This window comes from Staurois parvus, unplaced genomic scaffold, assembly GCF_062004578.1.
Source record: "Staurois parvus isolate SC_StPar_1 unplaced genomic scaffold, SC_StPar_1.0 ptg000656l, whole genome shotgun sequence".
In the NCBI taxonomy this organism is placed as follows: domain Eukaryota; kingdom Metazoa; phylum Chordata; class Amphibia; order Anura; family Ranidae; genus Staurois; species Staurois parvus.
This window is the reverse complement of record NW_028318452.1, coordinates 3,971,382-3,992,146: the sequence shown is the minus strand read 5'-3', so window position 1 is coordinate 3,992,146 and position 20,765 is coordinate 3,971,382. Positions and strand designations below refer to the sequence as shown.

At 43.6% G+C, this 20,765-nt stretch overlaps 1 protein-coding gene across 4 annotated transcripts in view; it reads left to right on the top strand.

Annotated features, from left to right (window-relative positions):
* The first annotated feature begins 10,516 nt into the window (after positions 1-10,516).
* POLK (DNA polymerase kappa) overlaps positions 10,517-20,765 on the top strand; it is a 146,598-nt gene continuing 136,349 nt past the window's right edge. For 3 of the 4 annotated variants that reach the window (XM_089694236.1, XM_089694237.1, XM_089694234.1), the window contains exon 1: positions 10,517-10,618. The gene's annotated coding sequence lies outside the window, so the exon portion shown is untranslated. The remainder of the gene's footprint in view (positions 10,619-20,765) is intronic. The other variant, XM_089694235.1, reaches the window with a different exon arrangement.

The following is a 20,765-nucleotide window of genomic DNA, read 5'->3' as shown; positions in this document are numbered from 1 at the left end:
TCCCCGTCTGTCAAATTGAATTATAGTAGGTGTGCCTCAAGAGTTCCTGCCTATACGTGAGCACGTCGGCGCTCCATACAGTAAAGGCAACACTGGCGGCCATGTTGGAGTCTGGCACGGTGCCCGGAATGGGACGTGTACAGCTGAACAGTCACAGTCAAGTCAGATTGGTTGTTATAGGTTACAACACAGTACACTGTCTAACTGACAAACCTCAGGGTAAAAGTCAGAAGTGGCCAGAGTGGGGGCAAGGGAAGTAGAACTAATGGCAAAACTTTTCTTTTTTTCATTTTGGATAGTGTAAGGCTTGGTTCACACCTATGCAGTTTGCTTTTTGATCCATTTTATAATGCTACTCGCATTGTGCTTTGCGGTTTTACACATGCATTTTTTTCAGCTTTTTTTTTATTGAAGTGGACCTTTTTTTGTTGCTGGGCAGAATAAAAAACACAAAACGCAACAAAAATGCACGACATGCCTTTCAGCAGCTTCTCCTTTGAATTTTGTTGTAGCAAAAGAATGCTGCTTTTTGCATTTAAAAAAGTCCTGACCCTTTCCAAAAATGCAGCAGCTCAGAAAAGCACAGATGTGACCGTGTCCCATAGGAAACCATGTTAAATGGACTGTAGTTCGTCTTCTACAAAAAGCATTAAAAAACCGCATTGGTGTTAACCAGGCCTAAGAAAGGGTTACAAACCCTGTTTGTTTACTTTTTTCCCCATCTGTGTCCCCACTGGGGAGATTTCCCTTCACTTCCTGTCCCATAACCAAACCAGGAAGTGAGAGAATATCCTTCCAAAGTGAGGCAATCCCTGGTTTTCACCAGAATAATGCAAGATTTAAAAATAGAATAATAGAATTAAAAAAAACAGAAGGAATAAAGCCATCTTCCAAAATTAGAATTTCAAATAGGATAGAATAAAAGAGAATATAGCTGTCAACTTAAATTTGAATTTCAAAAAGAATAGATTAGAATAGAAAGCAACAGCATAAAACAGAATAGAATAGTAAATAAAGGAATAAAATAGAAAAGAATAGAAAAAAAATAGAATAGAAAATAATAGAATACTAAATACCTGCTTACTAAATTTGAATAGAATAGAATAAGCTATTTTTCACAATGTATTCAGATCTTTTAGATATTCTCGATTCAAATTCGATTCCATTCCATTGAACAAATTTGAATCCAGCCGAAAACTAATAAATGTAACAAAACTAAATAAATAAATTTTTTAACCAATGCAACGAGAAGAAATTAATAACTTAACGAATTGATCCGAAACAAAACAAAAAACATTTTTTGTTCTGCACATGTCTACACACGATGAGAAAATCGGACAAAACAAATACTGCTTTCAAAGCAATCGTATGATGATGTGATTGTTAGTGCACAGCCAGAATGTACGAATTTCATATTATCAGTACAGTATTTGCCTGAGGAAATTAACAAATACATTACAATACAATACATTACTCCTGGAGTTGTATTCTGTCGTACAAGAATTTTCGACATTTTTTGTACATGAGACTAGCATGCAAAAAAAAAATCGGATGGTCATTTATCCGATGCTCTCCTTGTGTGTATGAGGCTTTAGCCTCTGTTTGATCCACAATTGCCATGGTGCTGCACGTGTGGTCAGTAATGACACCAGCCGTTTAAAGGCTTGATAGCTTAGTTGAGAGAGCTGTGATAATTATTATTCATGGCATGCCTTGAACAGAACTGTTTTGGGAAACAGTTAAATCATGGGTTTCCTTCCAGGAAACTAAAACGGAACTAAACCCATCAATTTAACGGTTTCATAAAAACCAGTTACATTTCCGGGATGCCAGGGATGCTGTGACATTTGTGTGTGCTCTCAACAAAACTGTCAAACCATCAAATGGCTGGTGTCATAACTGATCGCATGTGCAGCATCATGGCAGTTGCAGATCAAACAGAGGCTAAGATGGCCACTTCCTTTTTTGATAAGGATAAGAGGGTTTAGTTCCCCTTTACCTTTTTCCCAAACCAGTTTGATTCAAGGCATGTTGGGAATGATACCTGTCACAGTTGCTTTTGCTTGCAACCAAACCAGCCACCACATGGCAGGTGTCATAACTGATAACATGTAGAGCGCAATGAGATCAAACAGAAGCTAATGCCATGTACACACAATGAGAATATCGGACGAACGATCAGCCGTTTTTTTTCGTCTGCTAGTCTCACATCGAAAGTGAAAAGGTTACTAAAGATACGAAAATTTTCCTATGAAAGAAAAGAATTTCGAAATTGATGTCATGTATTGCGTTGTATTTGTATTGTATTTTCAGACGACTACTGTACTGATTAAACGAAAATTATGCGATCTGGTATCGTACGAGAAAACGTTTTGCGCTTGCCCCTTCGGATATTGTCGTACAAATTGTCGTGATCGGCTCTCAAAAGTTGTGTACTAACGATCCGATTATCGGACGATCGGTCCTCGTATGAAAATGTTCGTACGATTTTCTTATAGTGTGTACGAAACATACGATTGCAGCTTCCTTGGCTGTAAAAGATAGGAGGGTTTAGTTACTCTTTAACTGAGTAGTGCAATGAACACAGAAGAAAATACACTTAGAGGAGAAGTATAGTCAAAGCTCATTTGCCTGTACTTCTTTGGATCACAAGAGTGCAGTTTGTTCTGCTCTCCTGTGACCCGTTTTCAGCACGCTGTAAGCTGATGTCACAGAGCCAGTCCAGGCTCTGAAAAGACCCTGACTATATGGTCGGGATCCACCCAGAAGCCTGGACCTGCACCTGGCTCAGCCTTTCAGCAATCCGCTGAAAGCTTGAGCCAGCCGCTCCCTCTCCCTCTACAGCCCAGCGTGGGGGAGGAAGAAAACGGAAAATTGAATTCAAATACTTACCATAATTTTCCTGATGAGCTCTATGGCAGCACAGCTGGGTGAGGCCCTGCCCACCCCCTGCCTGATCAGGACATAGCTCAATACATTTTTGACCCACCTCAGCCTAGGCATTCCACAACTCGTACTACTAAACTGGGTGGGATTTGTGCTTCCATGGAGCTCGTCAGGAAAGGAAAATTAAAGTAAGTATTTTGATTAAATTTTTACGTTTTCCTGATGGCTCCATGTCAGCACAGCTGGGATTTAACTAGCCACACATGGGAGGGTAATGCAAAACCAATTTAATTTCGACTGGAAGCAGAGGCCAAGACATCCCTGCCAAAATCAGCTTATCTGACTTTCAGAGCTTGGAAGTAGCATCCACATAGTCTCTCAATGTCAGGTTTCTGTCCACAGCAGAAGTTCTAGGAGACCTGGCACTCCTGCCAGTACCCTGCATGGCCGCAGAAGTGCACGTTGGCGAAGATCCATGAGCATTGGCGCACGGACGCTAGCCGGAACACGCATGCGCACTGGCGCATAGTTGCGCACACATTGGCTCAGTGTGGCGCCAGATGGCCTTTATAAGGAGGCTCATCATTCCCTCAAGTTGCTGGTTGGTCTCCGGCTCCCCAGTACCATTGTCTGTGTTCCTTGCTATAGTGATTTCCTGTTACAAACCTGGTTTGATCTTGGACCTGTCTTCTCTGCCTGACTACTGACCTGACTTGGCTAACGGATACTGGGCTTAGCTAACGGATATTCTCTCCTGCTCCTCTGTGTATGACTCTGGCTACTCTACTGACTACGTCTGCTCCACTCTCCACCTGGCACTTGACCTTGGCTTTAAACCGACTATTCTGTGGTCCTCTGTTTCCCTGAAGGCTTGCATACCTTTCACAGGCGCCACCTGTCTGCAGACTCCATTCCAATGTATCAGCTGTGCTCCTGAGTGTACCTCTGACCAGCACTCCTAAAAGCGACCTGTGCTACTTTGGGCCCGACACCTGCTTTCCTATATCCAGGGGAGTCTGGAACTTAGCCGCAAGGGAAGCCCTCTCTCCATTGGCCTCCATCACCAGGTACGTGATACTCAATGAGTGCCCAACATCGAATGGACTTGGGTCCTGGGAATTTTCCGAAAGGAGTGCAATATCTTGCGTTATGTGAAACCTGAAGGCAACTTTGGGTACAAATCCTAGCATTGGTCTAAGCACAACTCCAACCGAAAGAAAGAAACCCTAAGGCTGCTAGTTCCGAAACTCTTCTGGCTGATGTTATCGCCACAAAAAACGCTGTTTTCAGAGTAGGATGCCACAGTGAAGCAGGGTGTCTGATGAGAGGAAGTCCAACACCAATGGCAAGTCCCATATCAGGAAAATCAGAGGCTTGAGTGGTCTTTGGTGGATAGCTGCCTTAAAGAACTAAACCGCTAAAGAGTCCGATGCCCATAGGGTACCTGTAAAAGCCAAGAGGGCAGAAACGTGAGCCTTCAGAGTACTCACAGACAGACCCATATTGAGCCCCGTCTGGAGGAATTCCAATAAGCGGCAGACTCTCAGGATATCTGGTGCAAAGCCATGCCAGTTTGCAAATTCCACAAACTTGCTCCATATCCTGCTATAGGCTGTGTGACTCTCAGGATATCTGGTGCAAAGCCATGCCAGTTTGCAAATTCCACAAACTTGCTCCATATCCTGCTATAGGCTGTGTGGGTGCTGTCCTTTCTGGCTCTTATCAAGGTACTGTATTTGTGATGTTAGTCGAGTATCCTAGATTGATCAGCCTTTGTCTTTCAAGACTCAGGTCGTCAGCCTGAGTTTCTCCGGAGCGGGGTGCTGAATGGGTCCCTGCATGAGCAGATCTGGTGTCGCTGGCAGAGGGAATGGTTCTCTGATGTTCAATGAACGGAGTAGTGGGTACCAGGGTCTCTTTGGCCAATCTGGTATTACTAACAGAACCTTCACCCTCTCCTGGTGTATTCTGTGCAGCAAGCTGGGAATCACTGGAATTGGAGGGAAGGCGTACGCAATCTTGAAATTCCATGCCATTTTCCATGCATCCACCCCCATAGCTTGTGGGCGACTGATACTGGAGAAAAAAATGAGGTAGTTTGGTATTCTCTGGGGAGGTAAACAGGTCTGTCACCCATGCCACTAGACTCTGAAAAACTTGAGGTGAAAGGACCGACTCGTTGTCCAAACTCGTTCTGGATAGATAATCCACCTGGGTATTCAAGCAACCGGGCACATACATTGCTGTTAGCAGTTGTAGGTTGTCTCAGGCCCATTCCATAATTGGAGTAACCTCCCTCAGGAGGGGTATGCTGCGGGTGCCCCCCTGTCTGCGTATGTAGGCTACTGCCGTTTTATTGTCCAACTTCATCAGAACGGGTACACCCTGAATTAGCCTTTTGAAAGCCAGGAGTGCTTGGAATGCTGCCCTTACTTCTAGAATGTTGGAAACCATATTGACAGCCAGGAATGACCACTGGCCCTGGGCCCAGTGAACTCTGCACATGGCTCCACAGCCCGCTTTGCTGGCATCCGATTGGACCACCTGCCATTGTATCTGTAAGGGAATTCCTGTATGGCGACTGGTGCAACATCGTGCATAGAAATGAGCACAGGTGCATTGCTAATAAAAATGAGCATAGGCTCACGCATGCGCGTAAGAATGCATGCACACGGGTGCACGCACACGGGAGCATGTCCACACTTTCTGGTGCCAGACAGACTATTTAAAAGAAGCTCTTACTCTCAGTCAGTGCTGACTAGTCTTCAGCTAATTCCTTCTGTCCTGCTGTATCCTGTGTGTATCTGTTACTGACCCGCCTTGCTATTGACTTGCTCTTGGATTCTGTTTATGCTTTTGCTCATCGGTTTCTGATCCTGGCTTCCTCCTGCCCTTGTCCCTGTCTGATGTTCCGGTACCTCATTGCCTGCTCGTTGCTGACCTTGGCTATTACTCTGACTATGTTTCTGGCTCCAGTTTGGCTCTACAGTCCTGCCAACTGCTTGACCTGGCTATCTATTATATCAGCTCCGGTTGTCACGGTGTGTTCCAGCCTCATGCTTACGCCACATACCCAGATCTTGCAGTTCCATTGGAGTGCTTCCTTAACCTCAGCTGGCCGTTCCAGCATCTCCTCTGTTCCTGACTGGATGCCCTGCTTGACTTACCAAGGTTACACCTCCATCCACAAGTTCTGCAATCAATATCCTCAGGCACTCGTGTTTCTCCTGTCCCTCGGCACCATCTGTTTCATCTTCAGTGGGGCCTGGGTTGGAGACACAAGAGAGGCTGACCTCGTCAATACAGACTTCGCAAGTAATGAATGGCATTGTAGGAGATTCCGCCATCTCAGCCACCATTCCAGACTCATTCTTATCTGGGAAGTGATTTGTATCTTCTGCCCAAGATCCTCCAATCTCCATTGTTCTAAGAGCCCCACCTGAAGGGGACGTGAATTCCATTGCGCCCATTTGACCATTGGAATAGCCGAGGTCATGATTCTTAGCAGCCGCATGCATTCTATTGCAGGAAGGTAGAGACTTTGTGTTCAGGATGCCTGACATCTTGTCCTCCGGTAATGCCACTGATGCTGCCCGAGTGTTCACTTCTGCGTCAAGGTATACCAGATTCTGGGTTGGTACAAGGTGACTCTTCTCCCAGTTTATTAACCATCCAAAGTTCTCCAGTGTCTCCATGGTTAACTTCTAGTGTAACCGAAGCTTCTCTCTGTCTTGATTCAGGAGCAGAATGTCGTCCAAGTAGTGATATATTCACACTCCCTGCAACCTCACGTACCCCACTAGGGCCAGAATAATCTTTGTGATGTGGTCAGCCTAAAGGGAAGGCATGCAAACTGGAAGTGGAGCTGCCCTATCACAAACTGTAGACATTTCTGGCAGATTGGGGCTACCGGTACATGGAAATATCCTTAAGGTCCACTGATAGAAACCGGATGGTGGAAATTTCCCAAGGCTCCTTTACCTCTTGTGTCCACACCTGACGGAACTTGAATAATCTGGCTCCCACGCGACAAGTGTGAGCCGGCAGATAGTCAAAAAGACTTCAGGGACTTCTGTCCCAGAGACGAAGTTGATCTGTTTGACTTGCGGTTGGCAGCCCTGTTAGACCATTGATGACGAAATTCTCTCCCTGGCCTGTAAGACTTAGCATCTCAATCTCTGGTTCTTGGTGAATTTTTGTATGTTGCAACTCTTCTGTGAAGCAGCCTCTGATCCTGGGGAATAAACTCTGACTTCTCCCCTGTGGCTTTTGCGATGGCAGTGTCTAATTTATTTCCAAACAGGGACTGCTCTTCAAATGGTATCTTATACCATCCTTGTTTGGAGGTTGTGTCTGCCACCTAGGGCCTCAGCCACAGGGCTGTTCTGGCAGTTACTGCATTAAGCATGATCCTGGCCAACATCTTAATTAGGTCAATGGATCCCTCCACCATAAAATAAACTTTTAGCTTCAAATTGGCAAAGGAGGCCAAGACCTCGGCTTTGCTCAAGTCACTTCCCACTGCCACTTCTGACTTCTGAACCCAGGACTCCATGGGCTTTGAAATTACTGCCAAAGCCATAGAAGGTCTACATGCCCCACCATCAAGTGTGTAAATCTTTTTAAGATCCACATCCACTCTTCTATCCAACATGTCCCTGAATGTCATTGCGTCATCTAGCGGAAGGGTTACGTGTCTAGTGAGGCGCATAAGTGCTGCGTCCACCACCGGAGGCTCCTCCAAACTCCTAATACTCTCAGACTTGAATGGGTGTAGCTTTGTGAACTGATTCTTAAAACTGATTCTTTTATCCGCTTGGTTCTGCTCATCAGTAATTATGTCCTGAATTTCTTCCATGAATGGGAAATTCGCCCCCTCCTTTTTCATGTTTGTGGAAAACTTCCTCTGCTTCTTCTTCCCCAGTGTCTTCCCAAAGCAGAGCCTGCCTAATCTCTTTCACGGAAGGCTGGACCAAGGCAAAATCAAAACCGTCATAACGGCATCTTCCGCCGAGGAAACAGCGCCTGAGGCCTAAGGTTCCTGGGCCTCTGGAATCACCTGACTAGCTGGCGGCATCTGCAGAGACAAGGAGTGTGAGGTGGATGGAACTGGGGTGGTTGAAGGCTGTGACTGTGATGCAAACACCTTTAGTGTCTCCTCAATGCCTACTATATTAGCAATACCATCTCCACCTAATCGGGTTCTTGGTGTTTGGTTTGAAACGGGTCTCACAAGCCGTGTTGCCCGGCATGGCTCTTCTAGGGCATCTTCTGGTCTGGGTTGGTCATGATGCAAATCTCTGCCATATTGTGATGCCTTTGTCCTTCTCTACCTTGCAGATGACTGTCTCTTACTCCTTTCTGAGCTTCTTCTTTCTGATCATTGGGAAGGATTATGACCAAGATCCGATGAGCTAGGGCAGCACAGACAAAAAAAGACAAAATTAGTCATTGACTTGAAAAACAACAAAAAGAATATATGCATCTGGCAACGTCTCCCCACCTTCTCTGAGAACGCTGGTCTTTAGAGGGGGTAGGCATGTTATCACTGCTGTAAAAAGACAAACCAAGAGCATGGGGCAGAGCAGCACAGAGGATAGAACCTAGCCTTGCAGGTTCAATAGCATAGCTGGAGAAGAGAGAGGCACAAGCAGGCTACAGGAGCACACGGTCACATAAGAGCCAGATGCTTCAGCCAGAAGCATCTTTAAATTTTGGCTCCCTTAAGCCTGACCCCGCCTCCCTTCTCCTGATTGTCCGAGCGGTCCCACGCATGCTCAGAATGGGCCGCAGCGTGTGCTCCATGCTGGCCCATACACACTGATGGAGCAGCACTGGTAAGAAGCAGGGAGACCAGCGCTGCTCCTCTTAGCAGTGTCCAAAGCTCTTATCCACCACCATCATCCCCAGCAGCAGCCATGGAAGGATTTTATCCCTGCCAGCAGTTGCCAAGGAACCCCCACAGGTGTAACACCCCATAGCCGGCAGTACTTTACCACGGTCTGATGTCGCTCAGAGGACCAGCAGCGGAGCTCCCTGGTCAACATATCTGAGAGGCAGAAATTGCTCAAGGAACCCCCAGCAACTTGTGGAGGAACCCTTGTTGAGAAACCCTGCCTTAGACCAAAAGAAGCAATTAACACTTTTGCCGCCAGGATGGGACCTGTCACCGGGGAGTTTTATGCACAATCTGATGGCTACGGCCGCCAGAATTGTGTACAATACTGTCGGGGCAGAATCCTGCCTGACAGGTGGAGCTGTCGGGCAGCTGCGTTGCAGCCCGATTGCTTCCACAGCTCCCAGTAGTGGTGCTCTCCCCACATGCGCACGTTCCGCCATGTATCAAGGCTCCGCTTGTCCATCTTGCCCGGGGAGCACCATGGTGGGTGCCGGCAGGTGGAAGGGAGAGCGGACGAACGTCTCCCCTTCCTACCCTTCTTTCTGTGACCCGGAAGTCAACATTCACTGATCACTGGAAGACACGATCTTCATTTGGATTAATTTATTATTGGACTTTATATTTGCCTCCATTTATTATTTATGTATTCATTCCACTACAGTCACTATTTGCTATCACCATTGCACTGTTCCTCCAGTGCAATGGTGATAGCAAATTCCTCCAGAATTTTTTTATTATAGCACTTAAGTGCAACTATTCATATGCGTTTATGGCGCCGATCAGAGTGCTTCACCATGATTGTTTCATTTTCGCATATTCACTTATAAGTCACCTCGCTTTATGTTTATCATTTATATATACATATATTTTGGTATGTTCAGTATACTTATTCATATTATTATACTTAAAAGGCGACTATTGTAAGCACCCCTGTCAGTGGTAAATGGTTTGCCTCAACCCTCTAACTGCTACATCTACAGGACAGGTTGTTCTTTTGAAAAACAACAAACTTACTGGCCAGTTCGACAGCTGAAAATAAAAGAATGATAGCCTAAAAAAGAAAACTTCATCAATTCTAGGAATATTTGCTTTTGGATTCAATACAACTTCAAGGTCCGTTTTAATTTATTTGGCATGTTTAAGCCTCATTCACACAGCCGTAAAAAACAGATATACAAGTGTTTTTTTTATTACAGATCTGAATACTGCTGCATTGTTTTCAGTGGAGCCGCTCACACAGATGTGTGTAAACATGAGCAGATTTTAGATCCTTAGATCCAAAAATCTACATCATGTGGTTTTACGAGGTCACGCATATAAACACATGTAAGCGTGAAAATGAAGTCTAAACAAAGGGGAAAAAATATCATAAAAACAAATTTATGCATTTAAACGCACCTATATACAGGAATTTTACTGATGATTGTGCAGGAACTTTTCTCCTAGAAAGCATGTAATAACATTATTAAAATTTTGACGGCTGTGCGAATGAGGCCGTATAGTGCCAACTGTTTGTGTTTTACACAATGCACATTCACATCAACTTTCAGCAGTAATAGGAATAACCTCTTTTAATAGCATATAAAAAAAAACAGAATGAAAACACAGCTCTATCATGCAAAGAAAACTTTCACTAGAATTCACAGAATTATTGGCACTATGGATGTACGGTTCCCACATCCAAGATGGCCGCCGAGGCTTCATGGGTAGGGGGAGCTATCCAGGAAGAAGGAAGAACCTGAAGCAATAGAGGAAACTATGACTAGTGATTGGAGGGAAAGAGAAAATAATATGATCCTGCTGCTGATGGTCCCTGGACTGAAGAAGTGGTAGGTGTGTGATCGTAGGGGGATGTGAGTCTATAGACCTGCACTGCACAGGGGGACAATGACAGGTCACATTCTTGCCTATGGAGTAGTGTGTATGTATGGTGTCAGTGACTAGGCTCTGCACCTTCTCCCCAGCACTGACAGGTCTGTGTCTGAGCTTGTCCTCCTGTCTCTAAGAGTTCACAGCTATTGGATCTCATTCCTAGCAGTAAAGGGGGCAAATGAATATATTCCTGTACTGCAGTTTTGTTTTTTACAAGTTTAACAAGCATTTTCAGAAGAAGTTTTTTTTTTTGTAATAAAAGCTTGGAATGGGAAGTGATTTTTATGATTATTTTATGTAATGCTGAAGTTTTTTTTGCTTAAAATACTTGTGTATAGATGCATGTAAAATGTAAAGACGCATATGTGTATGAAAATGTATTTTTCCCCTTTTAACCTTCAGATATTTTCTAATTTTTTTAATAGATATTTTTAAAAAATAATTTTTGTCCTCAAGATTACATAAAACCTTCAAAACATATATTTTCTGAAAGCAGACACTCTAGAGGTGTGATCTCCAAACTGCGGCCCTTTGCTTGCCTTTATCTGGCCCTTGGGGCATAATTCCTCCCACTGACACCAACAGTGGGACACTATTCTTCCCACTGACTCCAATGATGGGACACTATTCCTCCCACTAACACCAATGACAGGACACTATTCCTCCCACTAACACCAATGACAGGACACTATTCCTCCCACTAACACCAATGACAGGACACTTTTCCTCCCACTGACACCAATGACGGGGCACTGTTCCTCTCGCCGACACCAACGGCGGTACACTGTTCCTCTCGCCGACACCAACGGCGGTACACTGTTCCTCTCGCCGACACCAACGGCGGTACACTGTTCCTCTCGCCGACACCAACGGCGGTACACTGTTCCTCTCGCCGACACCAACGGCGGTACACTGTTCCTCTCGCCGACACCAACGGCGGTACACTGTTCCTCTCGCCGACACCAACGGCGGTACACTGTTCCTCTCGCCGACACCAACGGCGGTACACTGTTCCTCTCGCCGACACCAATCGGAATTTATGTCCTTTTTTTTTTCCCCACACGTATTGCTTTCTTTCAGTGGTATTTGATTGCCTCTGCTTTTTTATTTTTTGCACTATAAAAAAAAAAAATTGACTTTTTGCTATTAAACATGTCCAGTAAAAAAAATAAAAAAATAAAATTTCATCATTATTTAGGCCAAAATGTATTCTGCTAAAAGAAAATCCCAATACGTGTAAATTAATTGGTTTACGCGAAAGTTATAGCGTCTACAAATGGCGGTATATATACTGGAATTTTAATTTGTTATTTTTTTTATACTAGTAATGACGGCGATCAGCGACTTATAGCGGGACTGCGGCAGGCATTCTAACACTGTGGGGGAGCTAACTGTCAGTGACATTCCCAGTGACACCAATACAGTGATTAGTGCTAATAAAAAGCACTGACACTGTACTAATGACACTGGGCAGGAAGGGGTTAACATCTGGGGTGATCAAAGGGTTAACTGTGTGCTGTGTATGTGTGTGTGCTTTACTGTGTCAGCACATTGCTGTGTATGGCTCTGCTATGCATAGCGATACAAGCAGTGTGCAGGAGCTGACAGGGGAGAGATCTGTATTGTTTACATACAGGTCTCTTCCCCCATCCGCGATACATGGTGATCGCTTGGTACCTAAACGTGCACCGTTTAGGAGATATTCAGGTTTTTCCAGCCAGTGCATGCGCTCTGAAGGAATGGCATACCTGTGCCATTCCTTCAGAGCACTGTGCCCTGTACTGAGACTCCTGTGTGCATGCGCAGGAGCAGGGGCGGACTGACAACTCATGGGGCCCCCGGGCAATAGGGGATCATGGGGCCCCTGTGTCCTTGCCCAAACTCAAAAAAGCCTATGAAAAAGGTACCAGGGGCATCTCATGGGGCACCCTACTGATCCCGGGCCCTCGGGCAGTGCCCGAGTTTCCAAATGGTCAGTCTGCCCCTGCACGGGAGTGACGTCATCACGGATCAGCCAGCCAGATGGTCAGAGCTCACGAACCCGGAAGGAAGATGGGTGGAGATGGAAGCCTGTTCAGCAGTGACAGCGTGCCGCTGGCGGGCTTTGTTTTAATGTAAGTTTTGTATGTGATTCATACTAGCACGTTATGCCTTTACATTGCAGGGGATTTTTTTTTTTTAACGCAGTTTACTACCAATATAAAGATGGATGGCACAACACATTGGAGGTTATGCGCAGCCAGAATTTGGAGAAGCTGTATATGACAACCATTCTGCTTCTAGCTTTCATTTTCTCTCCTCGCTCTTCAGGACAGCACCTGGAGAGAGCGTAGCTCCACCCATAACACAGGAAACACTGCAGCTTAAAAGACTGCCTCTTCCATCATGCCCTCAGTTATGGTGTTTCCTTTGCCATGGTGGAAGTGCTGCAGGGAACCTGGTTTACGGGAGGGGGGTAAGAAAGGCTGTCCCAAGGTGTCAGCAGATGGCCTCAGCAATGACATCCCTTTTGAAGGAACTGATGCAGCAGGAGGTCTCCATTCAGGTGCCAAGGGAACAAGAAGGCCGGGGGTTCTACTCGCACATCTTCTTGGTTCAAAAGCCTTTAGGGAAGTTCTGTCTAATCTTGAATCTAAAGCTACTGAACAGGTCCATTCGGTGCTAGCACTTCCGCATGGATACAGTTTTTCCAGTAAGGAAGCTGCTATCCCCGGGTTGCCTGAGCAGAAGAAAAGTAGTAGAGTCCAAGTGGGGATTGAATCAGGGAGTGTTCCAGCTGATCACAGAAGCTTGGGGTGTTCCTCAAATCTACCTATTTGCAAGCCACCTAAACACAGAGGCATCAGTGTTTTTCTCCCTTCACAGGGAAGACCAGGCTCTGGGCTCATCCCTGGAATTACCCTCTATCCAACGCGTTCACACCCCGCTTTCAGCTCATACCTCTAGTACTTCGAAAGTTCAAGCAGGAAACGACAAGCTTAATCTTGATAGCACCCTACTGGCCAAAAAGACCTTGGTTCACGATGCTACGGAACCTATCCTCCAAACCCCCCTGGAAACTGCCAGTCAGAAAGGATTTGCTAGTCCAGGGACCAGGGCTGCATCCAGAAGTGGAGCAATTCAACCTAACTGCGTAGTTCTTGAAGAAGAACTCCTAAGAAGAGAGGGGCTATCGGAGAAGCTTATTGCCACCTTGCTCTCAAGCAGGAGAGAAGTGACTAGAGCAATTTATCTGAAAGTATGGAGAGGGTATAATTCCTGGTGTTCAGAGAAGCGTTTCCAGGTGAACAGAGTCGTGTCAGTCCTGGAATTTCTCCATGAAGGAATGGAGATGGGTCTAGCTGCAAGCACCCTTACATCTCAAGTAGCAGCTTTATCTGCCTTCCTGGAGAGGAGGTTATCCCAGGAGGCGCTAATTACTAGTTTTTTTTTTAAAGCTTTGTCCAGGACCAGGCCAGTTTCAGTTAAATGAAAGAGAGAATGCTGCTGCGCTTATGAATAAAATGTCAAATACCCGTATTAAGCAGCAGTCCTAATTGAGAGCTCATACACACAAAATGTTAAATAAATGCCATATAGACCGCGCTTGGGCCATGCAAACAATAAACTTAGTGACAATAAGTAAATGATTTGTGATAAACAATAAACATATGTTATACTGGTAATAGTACTTAGTCCCTGTATGTGAAATAAAGTGCCAGGGTGCTAAATCCTTGATTGTGAACTCCATAATAAAGTGACAGGTGCTCCACTGTGCTCAGACTTGTGCACTCACCGCCATCCCATGACCACCTATCTCTAGGATGGTCCTATGCGCTTTTGGGACTCTCTCATTGTGCAACGGGGTAATGGTAACCAATGTTCCTTCACAAGCGTTAAGCAGCGTTGCTAATGGTAACCTGTGTTCCTTCACAGGGGCTGTATCAATACCAAAAATCCGCCTCTCCTCCACAGGTAGTAATTCAAGTAATCAGCATAAAAATTAAAACAAAAACGGACATCCCATAGTGTAAAACCGTAAAAGCTTTAATGGTTTGGACAGGCTATAAAAAGGCAACTCACAAAAAAGTGCCCATAGCCTGGCACTAGGTGTATTCAGCCTTGTTGTTTGTGAATGGAAGTAAAATGGCCGCCGCTTTCCAGAGTGCATTCCAAAGGGCAGAAAAGACATTGCGGAAGTTGCGTCATCAAACCTCCGACGTGTTTTGATCAATGGACTGTTATCAGGAAATACAAACTTCCCGATGACGGTCCATTGATCGAAACGCGTCGAGGTTTGATGACGCAACTATGAGGCTGTAGACCCAGAAGTGCCTAGGCACACTCACAAAACTGGAAGTTTAGTACTATTATACAGGAGAATTCCAGACAATATATACATTTTTCAGGGTACGCTCGCACTCATTCAGACTGCAAGTACATCTGCCAAGGTGGCAGATGGTAGTTTAATTATTTTCATTCACAGAACTTTGTGAACAAATGACATGACGAATGACAGCCCCTTTGTTTTCAAAAAGTGACAGCGGGAGAAGATCCACTATTCACTGTCACAGAAAGGGGAACGCTGTGATCAGTGCCCTGATGATCAGTTCCCAGCAGTACTGCCCATCAGTGCCACCCATCTGTGCCCAGTAGTGCCACCCATCTGTGCTCATCAGTGCTGTCCATCAGTGCAGCATCATCAGTGCCTGCTCATCAATGCCGCCTATCAGTGCTGCCTATTTGTGCCACCTTATCAGTGCTGCATATCAGTGCCGATCAGTGCTGCCTCATCAATGCAAATCAGTGAAGGAGAAAAATTACCTGTTTTGCTAAATGTTATAATAGAAACAATGAAACTTTTTTTGTTTATAGCGCACCCAGAGATGATTATATACCACCAAAAGAAAGCTCTATTTGTACAAAAAAAATTATAAAACTTTCATATGGGTACAGTGTTGCATGACCGCACAATTGTCATTCAAAATGCAACAGCTCTGAAAGCTGAAAATTGGCCTGGGCAGGAAGGGGGTAGAAGTGCCTGGTAGGCAAGTGGTTAAAAGAAGGGGTATTTAAAATATTTTTTGGACACAAATGTTTTACTTTTCATTTCTCTTTTAAGCTGAATTGGTTGTTTTACAAGGTGAGGGTTCAATTTAGTATGAAGAACACCGAGGCCCCCTGCAGTCTGAGGCTCTGGGCAGCCGTCTGTTCTGACCTTACTGAAATCTGCCAGTGGGTGAGGGGTCACTGACTTTGTATGCAATTTCTGCTACTTTTCACTTGCAGAAAGAAATGATTTACATAACTCCACCCAATATCAAAATTAAAATGTAATCCCTTACTTTTTGGATTTGTGATACACTACAGTGGATATGAAAAGTCTACACACCCCTGTTAAAATGTCAGGTCACTCCAAATCTGTCAGATTGTGACGGCATCTCCTGTGCACAGTGCTCTTCAGATCACCCCACAGATTTTCGATCGGATTCAAGTCTGGAGTCTGGCTGGGCCATTCCAAAACTTTAATCTTCTGGTGAAGCCATTCCTTTGTCGATTTGGATGTATGCTTTCGGTCGTTGTCCTGCTGAAAGATGAAGTTCCTCTTCATGTTCAGCTTTCTAGCAGAAGCCTGAAGGTTTTGTGCCAATATTGACTGGTATTTGGAACTGTTCATAATTCCCTCTACCTTGACTAAGGCCCCAGTTCCAGCTGAAGAAAAACAGCCCCAAAACATGATGCTGCCACCACCATGCTTCCCTGTGGGTATGGTGTTCTCTTGGTGATGTGCAGTGTTGTTTTTGTGCCAAACATATCTTTCGGAATTATGGCCAAAAAGTTCAACCTTGGTTTCATCAGACCATAACACATTTTCCCACATGCTTTTGGGAGACTTCAGATGTGGTTTTGTAAAATTTATCCGGGCTTGGATGTTTTTATTCGCAAGAAAAGACTTCCGTCTTGCCACTCTACCCCATAGCCCAGACATATGAATAATACAGGAGATTGTCACATGTACCACACAGCCAGTACTTGCCAGATTATCCTGCAGCTTCTTTAATGTTGCTGTAGGCCTCTTGGCAGCCTCCCAGACCAGTTTTCTTCTCGTCTTTTCATTAATTTTGGAGGGACGCCCATTTCTTGGTAATGTCACTGTTGCGTCCTATTTTCTCCACTTGAGGATGACTGTGTTCCATAGTATATCTAATGCCTTGGAAATTCTTTTGTACCCTTCTCCTGACTGATACCTTTAACAATGAGATCCTTCTGATTCTTTGGAAGCTACCTGCGAACTATGGCTTTTGCTGTGAGATGCGACTAAGAAAATGTCAGGAAAGACCTACTAGAACAGCTGAACTTTATTTGGGGTTAATCAGAGGCACTAGCAATGATGGCAGGTGTGTACTGACTCCTATCTAACATGGTTTTGAATGTGATTGCTTAATTCTGAACACAACTACATCCCCAGTTATAAGAGGGTGTGCACACTTATGCAACCACATTATTTTAGTTTTTTATGCTTACCCCCCCCCCCTAAAAGATTTCAGTTTGTTTTTTCAATTGCGTTGTACAGTTTATAGGTCACATTAAAGGTGGCAAAAGTTCTGAAATGATTAATCTTTTGTCTAATTTTTTTTACATAACAGAAAGCTGACATTGTAACAGGGGTGTGTATACTTTATGTCCACTGTATATTGCCAAGTATTGGGACATCCCTCCAAATCATTGGATTCAGGTGTTCCAATCACCTCCATTGCCACAGGTGTATAAAATCAAGTACCTAGGCATGTAGACTGCTTCTATAAACATTTGTGAAAGAATGGGTCGCTCTCAGGAGCTCAGTGAATTCAACCGTGGTACTGTGATAGGTTGCCATCTGTGCAATAAGTCCATCCATGAAATTTCCTTGTTACTAAATATTCCACGCTCAACTGTTAGTGGTATTATAACAAAGTGGTTGCAACTGGGAACAACAGCAACTCAGCCACAAAATGGTAGGCCACGTAAAATGACAGAGCGAGGTCAGCGCTTGCTGGAGCGCACAGTGCGCAGAAGTCACAAACTGTCTGCAGAGTCAATAGCTAAAGACCTCCAAACTTCGTGTGGCCTTCAGATTAGAACAACAACAGTGCGTAGAGAGCTTCATGGAATGGGTAGCTGCATCCAAGCCTTATATCAGCAAGTGCAATGCAAAGCGTAGGATGCAGTGGTGTCTTTTTCCAGAGCAGCCTGTATTTCTTTTGAGGTTGCCAGTGGGTTTTTCTTTGAATCCCAGACAATTCTTCTGTCAGTTATGGCTGCAATCTTTCTTGGTCTTCCTGACCTTGGCTTGGTATAAAGAGATCCCAGAACTTTCCACTTCTTAATAGGTGATTTAACAGTACTGATTGGCATATTCAAGGCTTTGGACATCTTTTTATCTTATTTTCCATCTTCTTTATAAAGTTCCATTACCTTGTTACGCAGGACTTTTGACAATTCTTTTCTGATCCCCCATGGCTCAGTATCTAGCCTAGTCATCAGTGCTTCCACGTAAGAGCTAACAAACTCATTGACTATTTATACACTGACACTAATTGCAATTTAAAAAGCCACAGATGTGGGACATTAACCTCTAATTGGCATTTAACCCGTGTGTGTCACCTTCTATGTCTGTACAAAGGCCAAACATTCCAGGGTATGTAAACTTTTGATCACGGCCTTTTGGGTGATTTATGTTATCATTATGATTTAAAAAGGAGCCAAACAATTATTTGATAATAAATGGCTTCATATGATCATCATCCTTCAATAAAAGAACATTTTTTGGCATGATCAGTCATATTTTCAATATCAATGCCAAAATTTCACAATTCCTGCCAGGATATGCAAACTTTTGAGCACAACTGTACGTGATTTTGCGCACCCGTGCTGCCCTGTAGCAGTATTTCTGCTATAGGACAGTCGGGAAGCGGTTAATATCACTTTAATTGAACAAACTGAAGTTAAAAGCTGATTGGCTACCATGCACAGCTGCACCAGATTTTGCACTCTTCAGTAAATCAACCCCAAAATGTCAAGGCTTTGGACTGAAATGTGTTTGATATCTAATATAATAAAAAGTGTTCCAGACTGCTGATGAATTGGTTACTCCTTACAATTTTTTTATATTTTATGGTGTCTTTGGCATTGAACTTCCCTGGAGTATCTGGATATCGCATGCACAGTTCCTTTTACAGGCAGAACGATCTTACTTTTGGGATCCTTGTAAGGTATAAGAAGGCAACAAATGGCCCAACACTCTCTGTGCATCCAGAACTAAAATTACCCTATTAGTCCACAATCGCACCCTTGAACCCTTAAAAGGACTTTGCACAAGACATTCTGGTTGTGACAAGTTCTTTTTGGGTTGGTCTACCATCAACCAGTAAAGATTCCTTCTTTCTTTCTGGGGGTTCACTGACCTGTTGAAAGTCATGTGTGAAAGTTGTTTCTTAGTTGCTCCTGGGTTGCCTTAGAACCATTGACCTTCCAAGGTGCAGGCAGTGGAAACTGGAGGAGAATGGCTTTGTTGGCATCCAGTTAAGATCCTGATATCCGATTCACAAATCATAGTCAGTTAATTGCTTAATTGAAATTTCAACCCATTTCCAGACCTGTATGTCAATGCATAATGGAGGCTTAGATGGAGGAATTCAAATGCCATATATCTTGAGAGTGAGGAACACACCAGCAGTAATATTCTAGAAACACAGCATGAACACATTTAATTGCTTAGACATTGGGACTTGTTCCCTGATGAAGTGGTTAGCCTTGAAACTTGTAGGGTGGAGCCTATTTCATGACGTCATCGAGCACAGATGCTGTATTATATGCTCTGATACTACTTTGTTTGTGAGTGCCATATTGTTGAATAAACCAGCTTTGTGGAAGATATTGGGCCATGGTATATGTTGTTTTTATTTTTGAGTGATGTCGGCACTCCTCTTAAGGTGAAAATCAGTGGGGATTTGAGGTATTAAAGGCCATCCATGCAAGCTGTTGATCGCTGTTCCAGGGGATTTGTGCAGAACCATGCTGTGTTAACATCTTATTATGTGGATGTTAAACCTCTGATAACCTTTTACTCAGAGGTGCAGTTTTTTAATGAGATCACAGCAGTAGTTTGGCGGCAGTGGTTCGACTTTCTTTCATATATTGTTTTTCACATTTATGTGTTTATTTATGGATATTTATGATGGGGTTTTTTTTTGCACTTTTTTTGTATATTGCAATAATTATTGTTATTTGAAGTGACATGCATAAGAGCACTTTCTTGATTATGAATTGATACACATGATTTGTTGCATGATAGCACTTTATTGTTGAATGGATTATTGTACAATAAGCACTTTATGGTTTTTATGGATTGAATTTATGAACTAGCAGTTATTTTACAAGATTTAGGCACTTTTTGCGCTTTTACGAGATTGAAGCACTTTTTGCACTTTATTTGATGAGAGGCAGCACTCTATATATGGGTTTTTTTTTTCAGTAGACATGAGGGTTTTATTTGCACATCCTAGACTTAACTTGAATACTAAAGAGTCAAAATTATTACGTATGGAAGATATTTCTTGTGACATTGGTACATCGAAGATTGTATGTCTACATTTTTGCACATAAGGTGGCAGAAAATCTGCTAGTCATATTGCATGTGGAATGCTCTCTAGTTGTTTAATGCATTTCTAGTAAATTGATTCTATGAAACATTTGAATCCTGAGTGGGCCATTAATTCTGCTAGAGTAGAGATATTGACAGTATTCCCTCAGAAAATCCTGTGCTTTCACTTAAAAGCCATTAAGTGCCAGTTAAAGATTTCTGTTTACCTATTTTCAGGATATTTTATATATACAAATTAAATATAGAATAGGTTATTTTTAAAGGTTAGATTTTTTTATTTTTTTTTGCAAATGTCGACAGATAACACAGTTAGTGTGCAAAGAGCCTATATTTTCGCATAAAGTAAACCTAAAGTATGTTATGTAAATTAGATCCTAATACCATTAACAAATATATAATCCATTAACAAATATATAATTTGGGATTAACATCCATTGGCAGGGATCTGAGAATAACAGTCCAAGCACATTTGAAGACAAGACCAGA